We start from the raw sequence: 7,081 nt of genomic DNA on the forward strand, positions 1-7,081 counted from the left end.
AGGAATTGAGTTTACAGCTGCTGCTGGAAATAACGCAAATAGGAAAAAAACATAAAGCCCATGGACTTAATATAAGATAAAATAAGAAATATAAGCCAAAATAAAATCATTTTTGTCAAACCAATAAGGCAGCCAAGTATATTAATGATAAAAGAAGAAAAGCAAAGATAACCCCAAATTCTTATTGGCATATAATTTGTTAACTAGTTATGTACACATTTCCCTTATCCCAGAATCTTACCTAGAGTAGATCTGTTACAAACAAGTATCAAATGATGTGAGAATAATGAAGCCTCTGCTGACTGGCTGTCTAGACTATAGAAATGCAGGTCCAGTCCTCAAGCTCCATACATCTGTATCATATACTTAGCTATTTTAAAGGAAAGTATCTAATTGTTTAATCAAGGGAACCCCGAAGCTCTATAGTCTGTAGCATTCTGTAAGTAGTGTGAGGAGGAACAGAAATTACCTAAGGGAAACTTTCACATGAGCATCCAGAAATGGGGAAAATTATAGAAAGTGAGAGCAAGAAAGTGAACAGATGACAGAGTTTCAAGAAGGAAGTGCCAAATGATACAGAAAGGTCAAATAAGATAGGAAAGAAATGTTGCTATTGAATTTGGCAATTAGGGTGTCATCTATGAGAATTGACAGATAGTTTTTGTGCAGTGGTGGGAGCACAATCTGGAGAGCTGTGATGGATGAGTGATTGGTTTCTAAGAAAATAGAAAGAGCAGATATAAACTATTTTTCCAAGAAGGTGAGTCCTGATGAGAAAAAGTGAAATAGGGTGGTAGAAGGAGAAAGACATAGAAGATAAAAAACGATGTTTTAAAACCAGAAATCTTTGCCGAAAGTAAAGAGTTAGTAGACAGGCAGAAAGGACCTTAATATTGAACTCCTACTAATTTTTCATGACTCAGGTCGAAAGCCACTTCCTTTGTAAAGCTTTCTGATCGCTCCCCTATCTCCACCCCGGCTAACTTAGGGTCCTCTTTTTGCTGTGCCTTCTCTTCACCCACACATCACCTAGTCCAGACCTCAATCATATCACTCTCCATATTGTTTTCTAACATTTCTGTTTACTCCACTAGACTGAGTTTCTTCAGAGCCAAGGTTATGACTGCATCCTCTGCTTCTATCAGAGTGCATGTCACATCATGTTTGATTAATGAAGTTGTCTCAAAAAATAATAAGTTAATGCAGATTTGATACAGTTTTCTGACCATACAGAACTCTTGGCTAAAACTTCATCTCAAAACAAGAATATGGATTCTGACAAACCCGTAACAAGAAACAAGTTAAAGAAGAAATAGGACATGAGATCAAAAATGTAAAACAGAAAATGTGAATGCAAGACTAAGAGGGCCTAGTGATGAGCAAACTAAAGCAAACCACCAAAAAAGTGAGTGTATAAGACACTGAAAATCAAGGATCTGGAGGAGAGAAGCTAAATCACACGGAGAACTTTTGAAATTCTGAGTCTTCATTTCCTTCTTACATCAAAACTCCCTAAATATATAAGGGAATGGTTCATAGGCCACCAATTGATGTAATTCCATTTTCAGTCTAAGGAGCTAAAAGAAATTCGCTTCTTTAAACACTGATATGAATTGAAAGAGGAGTAGGGTTTCATTGAGAACCTCTTTCCAGTGGTTTAAAAGGAAACAGTTAGCAGAAAAGTCATATGGATAACATCCATGGGAGAAGCTTTTATTTGAAAAGACCAAGTTGGTAGCGCTAGGAACAAAAAAGAATCCTATAAAGTAGTTAAGATCAAGATATTTAATAATGGACTTAATGTAATACCTTGCAATCCTTTTTATCGTATTTCATGTTTAATAGCTGGCAATGACGATTTTAAGATGTTTGCTAGCATCAGAATGCTTGACAGACTGTATCATCATCAACATGACATGTTTATGGCCCTAAAGTCATGTACAGTATGGCTCCAAGTTCTTGAGGCTTTCAGCATCCTCATGGTACAATAGACAATTTGAAAATCAATGGTGCCAAATTGCAGATCCGCTGTACTACCAACTGAGCTAATGATCAACGTCATCCCCAGTTAAGGAATGTATGCAATCTACTTACAAAAGTGTTCCTGTCACACATTACTTGAACTATCAGCAAAAAAGGTGAGGTCATAATTCTGTTGGTCACTATGGCTAATATTAAAAATAATCTGACAAAAATCATAGATATGTGGTGTACATGAACAAAAACCTTGGACTTTGACTTTTGACTCCAATCACTATTTGTAACAAGCTAGGTGTCTTAGTCAGTTCAGTACAGGCTGCTATAACTGCTATAACAAATTAGCATAGACTGGGTGGCTTATAAGCAACAGAAATGTATTTTTCACACTGCTTGAGGCTGGGAGTCTGAGATGACGGTGCCAGCATACTTGGGTTCTGGTGAGACCTTCTTCTGGGTTGCACACTGCCCTCTTTCCCCTGTATCCTCCCATCGCAGAAGTGGAAAGAGAGCTCTCTGGAGTCTCTTTGGTAAGGGCAGTAATGCCATTCATGAAGGCTCCATCCTCATAGCCTAATCACCCCCCAAAGGCTCCCTCTCCTAATACCATCACATTGGTGGTTAGGAGTTCAACATATGAATTTTGGGGAGATAAAAACATTCAGTCCATAATGCTAGGTATCCTCTATGTTAAGAAATACTCAAATAAAAATTTGTTTAGCTAGTAAGTAATGAAGAATTCAAAGCAAAATTTCATATATTAAAATTATTACATATTTGCAGTTCTGAACATGAATAAAATTCTTTTTCCTTCCCTACAATTTAATAAAAACAAAGTTAATCCTTGCGTTTTCATTAGCAGTTAACTTTTAACTACAACGTATTAATTATTATGTTTGCCCACATTTTTGAATATAGTGCTAAAATTACGGAAATCTACATGATGAAACAGTTTAATAGGGTTCCACATGGTACGGAATTTTTGAGAATGTGGTAGCATTCTATGTAAGCCTTGTTTTTAGGAAGGAAAAGGGACTTAAGGAAAGCCAGGACTGTTCTTAAGTTCACATCTCACAGCACTTACAGCGCAAACACTGCCCAAAGATAGGAGAATAGACCACAGGACCCCTCAGGATATCTTCCAGTTACCACCTGCGTCTTTATGATCCCCTCAAAAAATTACTGAGCACTTCAGGGTAACTAGAAAACAAGACACGCCAATAAGAAAGGAAGAATTTATATATACAAAAACCAGGCCCTCAGCATAACTTAAGACAGAGAATACCCAGACTTTAAATAACTCAACAGGAAAAGAAAACCCTTAATCCCAGTACATGCTCTCTCTTTTTCACACCCCAACCCCACCTCTGCTTTCTCTTGTTCACACCCCATCCCCACCTCATTGCCAGGCTTTGTTGTGAACAAAGGCAAATGGAGAAAAGCTGTGTGGAAGAGGGAAGAGGGAACATCACGACAGGGTTACAGGATGATCTAAAACCCTGCCAGAAATACTCAGTTCACCCCAAGGCTGACAAGACAAAACCAAGTGACCAAGAAAAATCAAATACAAAGGGAAGGCATTTAAAGCACACATTGTTTGAGGGGCTGTATTCAGAACACTTGGATGTGGGTGAGACACAAGGCAGGTAAAAAGGAAGAAGTCCCTTTTTAAAAATTGAGTAGTGGGGGCCCACCCATGCTGAGTCATTAAGGTTCCATGAGTTCTGCTTCAGAGGCCTGGGTTCGCAGGTTCAGATCCTGGGTGCAGACCTACACCACTCATCAGCCATGCTGTCGTGGTGAACCACACACAAAATAGAGAAAGATAGGTACAGATATTAGCTTAGGTGAATTTTCTTTAGCAAAAGAAAAAGAAGTGTGAGTAGTGAAAAGAAAAGTTAGGGTCCTGAAAGACAAAACAGAACCACAAAATCAGAGGACTCTCTATCCCCGTTCCTACTGCCAAACAAACAAATGGGAAAGTTTCTGGAGTTTGCTATCCTGATCATGGGAAAACTGGCAAAATTCAAATCAGTCCCGTAGATGAGTTAATAGTAGTGCATTATTAATTTCCTGGTTTCTGTACTTGCACTGTGGTCCTGTAAGATGCTAGCACCAGGGGAAACTGGATAAATGGTATATAAAAATTGCAACTCTCCAGTAAGCCTAAATGATCTCAAAATAAAATGTTAAAATGAATGCTAGACACACACAAATTACTGATGCAAGTACTCGTATTCTAGAAGTGTGAAAACAACATAGCCCTTGTGCTTATCTGGAGGGAAGAAGTTGAGACTGACATATCCAGTGACCCAACAGGTGCTGTTCCAAGAGCCAGTACCGGAGCGCGGCTGTGTTAGAACTCAGGGAGGCCTGGCTTTGGCAGGCAAGCTCATCTAAATTGTCAGGGAAACACCGCTCCTCACGTCTTATCTGTACCCTGCTTTGTATTCGATAAAACTTTACAGATCAGGTTCCCTTATTTGCTTCTGCTCCTGTTCCTGTTCAGATACTCAAAAACATCAGAGCCTCCTTTCTGAGGGACCCTCCTAAATCTCAGGTGCTCAGCTCTCTTCTTTTTGCTTTTATTCCCTTTTCTCTGGCTTCTGCTGTTCCAAAGTGACCCTAAGACTAGCTCAGATAGGCCACGAGTATAATTACTAGGTGATCTGCTTCTGTAACTAACAAATCTCCAGCCTGTCTAGGAGCCCACTGAGAGAGCAAGGATTCTTTCATTCCCTTTGCTTCATCAACGTGAATACAATTTGGCTTAGAGTATATGGATTAACCAAAACTTAAAAAGTCAGAATAAAAGCAGCAAAGTTTTTAGTTTCTGTCAGGCTAAGTGTTTTACACTTGTTATCTGTGAGATAGGTACTAGTCCCATCCTCATTTCAGAGACAGGGACACTGAGGCACAGAGACATCAGTGATTTGTTCAATGTCACACAGCTATTAACTCATAGATATTCCAGGATTTGAACTCAGGCAGCCTGACTTCAGGCAATGAGCTATTCTGCTTCCACAGCTCAGAATTTTATACTTTGTCTAAAGTAGAATTAAAATATATACTCCTTTACCTTAAAAACGACTGTCATTTTTCCGTTGAATTGCTAAGATACATAAAACAATATAAAGAAAAAGATGTTGAATGTTTGAGGTTTGGAGGAGCACCTAAGGAAGATTATCTGTTTCACAAAACTGTGGATTTTGGTTTCTCGTTGAAAGACACACAATTTGGTCAAGGATAGGAAAGCAGTGGATGTGGCAGATGACAAGAGAAAAAAAATTTGCAGGCAGGAGCTGTGGACCCCTGCCCACTGAAGGATGGAAAGAAATAAAAATAATAAACCTAAGCCCTGGGAACAAGCCAATTCCAGGAAGAGACAGCCCCACCCTCATCCCATCCCACCCTAAAGAACATCCGAAAGAGGAGCTGTGGGAGCACTGGCCCCATGGAGCATCCTTGTACACGAGAGGCTGTGACTAGAGGGGTCAAGGTGAGATTGCCCCACTGAAGGAATTGAGTTTACAGGAAAGGACTGTAGCCTCCCCCACAACTGGTTCTCAGTCCATCTTACAGTCGTTTGTTAGCACCAGAGAGAAGAAAGGTCCACATTATAGAGCCTGGCTTGCCACCCTAGGGCACGGAATTCCACCCTGTAGTAAAGAAGACATGCTGGGCAAGCCTCTAATGGGGACTGCGCTACTCCTCTCAGCTCAATGCGCATGCGCGCAAGCCTCATTCCCGGGCTTGTTCTCGTTTCTCTGGGGTCAGTGTGTTACAAGATTTGAATTTGTTTATTTTCCCTTGATCCTCTTTTTGCATGAGTTCTTCACAGGGGTGTCACTATGAGAAACTGACGGAGGAAGTTGTTATCGCTAATGGCTCTGAAAGTTGTTAACTTTAATGGATTAGAACTGGAGGCGTTTTAAACTCAGTGGTTTCAGGTAGCAGGGGAATTGAGCAAAAGACTTTTTAGGCTCTGGCTGGGATTTCAGAGTTCAAATCACATTAATGCCATTTGATCAAATCTACTGCAAGAACAATCCAGGCACAAATCCTGTCGTTGCCCTGTGCTCCCAGGATTCACGGGCAGGTTGACTCAAGCAGTTTGAAATACGTTCAGATTAGGGCAGCTCTGATTGAAAATCAGAATGGTTTTGTCCCATTGCATGGACACTGTATATTTTATTACATTTTCTTCTCAAAAATTAATTCATAACAAGATGGATTTTCCTTTATACACACTTTTCCACCTGGGCGCCTGAGGTGAACTCTCCCCACACAGCCCAGCATTGTTTCACGGGTCGCTGTCACCTTCCCTCATGATTTTGTTCAGGAGCACTCAGGTCACCTAGATCTGCCATCTGTGCTTGAATCTTATTCCCCAATAAAGGATTCTCACAGGATCGTGTCAACTCTGTGAAGGAAAATGGATTTTCCTGCATAGAGAATATAACAAAGTATAACAAGTTCTTTCTCGAGAAGAACTGCCACTCATCCTGAAGTAGGAAAATGGGTGACTTTCGTGGAGAGGAGAAGGTCATTCTTCTAGTCCTGGGATTAGTGGGATGTGTTTTTAGGCCCAGCGTTTGGCCAAGACCACAGACCCATCAAATCCAGCCTATTGTGTGTTAATTACCCAGCAGTCTGCACGCTTGTCACTGCCTTGGCTCCCTTCCTTGGAGAAGGTGCGGGCACTGGTGGGAAGGGATGCCTCCCTGAGCCTTGGAGTGGATAGCTGTGGGTTGACATAGAGGAGGCAGAGAACTCTGAAGTCCAAAATTCCCTTGATCTTTTGCTGCCAGCAAGGCCAGTTCATGTACCCCTGTCTGAAAAAGTAAGTATATGTCATGTAAGCCACCCAGTCTACGGTACTTGTTTTGACAGCCCTAGCAAACTAATACATCAGGGTTCAGTATAATAATAAATTCGAGGGATGTGAAACAGAAATGTTTTTACACGCGTCCTTATCTCCGAATCTGTCCCACAAGCACAAAAGTTGAATTGATTCCCTCTGTTACTGCTTCCAGTGTGCTAAGAAGTCTCCTCGGGGCTGGAAAGAGCAAAGAGCAACATCCAAAGCAGTGCTCTAACTTAC

At 40.7% G+C, this 7,081-nt stretch overlaps 1 pseudogene; it reads right to left on the reverse strand.

Annotated features, from left to right (window-relative positions):
• LOC139045751 (tyrosine--tRNA ligase, mitochondrial pseudogene) overlaps nt 1-6,802 on the reverse strand; it is a 32,120-nt pseudogene extending 25,318 nt beyond the window's left edge.
• Nucleotides 6,803-7,081: the final 279 nt, after the last annotated feature.

Source organism: Equus asinus, chromosome 7, assembly GCF_041296235.1.
Source record: "Equus asinus isolate D_3611 breed Donkey chromosome 7, EquAss-T2T_v2, whole genome shotgun sequence".
In the NCBI taxonomy this organism is placed as follows: domain Eukaryota; kingdom Metazoa; phylum Chordata; class Mammalia; order Perissodactyla; family Equidae; genus Equus; species Equus asinus.